This window comes from Telmatherina bonti (assembly GCF_933228915.1).
Source record: "Telmatherina bonti genome assembly, chromosome: 23".
Lineage (NCBI taxonomy): Eukaryota > Metazoa > Chordata > Actinopteri > Atheriniformes > Telmatherinidae > Telmatherina > Telmatherina bonti.
In genome coordinates, this window is record NC_136632.1 from 6,726,771 (window position 1) to 6,729,823 (window position 3,053).

Consider the following 3,053-nt stretch of genomic DNA (forward strand, 5'->3'; position numbering starts at 1 on the left):
AACTACTAACTTCAGGATTCTATCTCTTTATCTGGCTTAAAACATTAAGTATTTTATTCTGATCTGCCTTTTAAACTAAATACTAGTTATGTTGTGTTGAACTAATGTTGTGTTGAATTGTTCATGCAGTCAGCTTGTGTGATTTACTTCCAGTCATTCTGGAAAATATGTGAAATCTTTGCTATAATCAAGAGTACCAACAGTTTGTAGCTGTTTTTTTTTTATTTTGTTTTTTTTATCCTGATAGTTAGATTGAATCACAAAATGCAAATAAAAAGGATTGCATCAATGTCTAAAGTCACCATGGATAAGGGAAAAAAAATGCTTGGACATGGAGCGACGTGCAGAAAAGGCTCCACATGATGACCATTGATCTTTTTTTAAGCTCATTAATCACGCTGTCATCCCAAGAGAGCTGAAAGATGTGAAAGTCTGTTAAACAAGCTGTGATCAAACAGTTTTGCGAGCTTTACACTGGAGCCATGTTACCCTGCAGAGTGCAAGCACAGCAGGATTCATGAAACTCTTAGCATGAGCTCCTATGAACTGGCATTATATAACCGTTGGGTTATATGTGTTACAGAGAAGTTAACGTCGTGTAGTGTCTGTCTGTCTGAGCGGACTCTCAGCTCATTGCTTCATGAAGACTGATTATAGCCATTAATCTGATTCACCAACAGGATTTCAGTATCAGACTTGTTATGTGAACAATATGAATGTATCAGAATCCTGAGATGCCTCACTAAGCATCTTGAGAGTCTGGTCACCATCACATCCTCACCATGACAAAGTGATCCTTCCAGGCAAAACGCTGGTGGAGGCCCAGAGGAAAGATATGTTTATGTGGCTGCCACGCTGAAAACTCAGACAGTTTGGTTTATGGCTGTAGGAAGAGATAGAGATCAGAGAGGGTGTCAGCTGCTGAGTCGGCTGCCGATTCCCCGGCTCCTCTTCCCTCTCTCCCAGGAACCCAACACCAAACCAGGCCACCAGGACCGGGCAGAAGAATGCCAGGAATCCCCTCAGCACATTTGCTCACCGCTTTGCACGTTCTCACCCCCGTTGGATGAAAACCACGCCGCTTCCCTGAGGATGCGTCCATCGCGGTGGCTGACCATGAGGGTGGCCGAGAGGCGGCAATGAGCGGAGGATCAAGGCAATTTGGCTGACGGGTGGAGGAGAGCGTCAGGAATGGCAAACTGCTGAGAGAGTGAGTCATCTTGGACAGAGCTGCTGTCATTCTGCCAGCACAACAAAGATTGGATCGTTTATTTTTGTCATGAACCCTGCTGCATGAAATCTAAGCCCACAAGGAGTTGATCAAAGGTTCTGGCACGCTGCCTGTCCTGGAGAGCAACTAATAACAAATGACATTCAAGAAAGATCCAGAAGAACCAGTGGCAAGCTGTGTTTTCCCCACACCAGTTTTCTTTCATAAACAACAAATGACTGACGTATTCTGTGACATTTAAAAACAGGTGACTTTCCCTGCATTGCCATTCAGACTGGAAAAAAACAAGCTTGCTTCAGTTTTATTTCACCCGTTGGCTCCAGAAACACACTTTTACCTGGAGATCTGTCCTCCATCTGGACAAACTCAGCTTTTAGAGAAATTACAGACTGCAGAACCAGATGCTAATCAAAAAGCATTAAGACAGGTGGCTGCAGCCAGAACAGGCTGCAGAGGAAGCATTGAGGTGCTGCAGAGGAGCTGGCAAAGTGACTAACAGCTGAGTAACAAAAAAAGGCTTGCAATGTGAGCAAACGTATGGATTTAGTGATGAAACTCAGTTGTGAAAACTGGTGGGCTGCTTTATTCTACCTTTTTATTTTCACCTGGGAAGGTATTTAACTTTTCATCTAAGCTGTAAACAATAATAAAGACAAAGGAGGAAGGGGGGGTGGAAAGCAGCCACGAGGATGTGTCAGTCATAAATCAGTGTTCAGAAGAAGAAATGTGCAACATGCATAAAGTTTACTCTTACTGTAAACATCTCCATTCACCACTTCAACATGTGGACGTCGCCCTCTGGTGTCACAGACATGTTAGGACACTCGTCTCTGTCTGGGACAGCAACACACTGCATTGCAGCAATGACACACTTGAATGTGATCAATGACACTGATTTAAACTTCTCTGGAAAAAAAAAAAAAAACTTGTAGGAAGTTTTTGCTTTTTCTTTAGCTGCATTAATTCTTTGTTAAACATTAGAGCAAAGTCCCTGACTGAGAGTTATAAACATGTAGGCTTCTCAAAAGGAAAACACTGTCCAGACGCTCAGCTAAAGATGAAAACTGTGTCAGCCTCTGCATTGCAGGGGGTGAATCACAACAAAATTAGCAAGATAATAGTAACGACAGTAGCTAAAGAGTACAAGTTGTTAATTGTTTCCCGGTTGAAAAGTAAATATCTTTTAAATTCCTGGATAATATAAGATATATCAGCAATATAAGACACGTGGAGGGAAGCGGAGTAGCTATTTCACTAAGTGCACAAAGAGCACACTTGTGGTACAAGTGAAGAAGGGTACTTTGCACACCAAATAGTGTGACATGGCTCATCTATCAACAAATAAAGCAGCACTGACATCAGTGCATCCCAGGCACAATGATGCACAAGTTTCGTGTGCTTGTATCCTTTTCCCTACGACCTGCTGGTAAAAGGTTGCCCTAATGAGACTGGTCCCAGAGCGCCCTTCAACTGCCACGCTGGAGTGCAGGAAACAATGCCGCGTTAAAGATGCTATTTCCAACGGTGTCACAGTGCAGAACTGGCAGCACTGAGTTATTGCTGGGCCTTTGATGCTGTTTATAGCTTTATCATCTTGTCAACACATATACTGCATATGCATGGGCCGTACCTAGTTAAAGTTCTCGCATGTGGATCAGGAGGTTGAGGGAGTCATACCCCGGCATTGCCAAGCTGCCACTGGCAGCCCCTTGAGCAAGGCCATTAACCCTTTCTGCTACAGAGACACCCTGACCCCGAGCTTCCTAATGAGCTTTGATATGTGGGGAAGTAATTTAACATAAAGTTTAATACTTATTTCTCA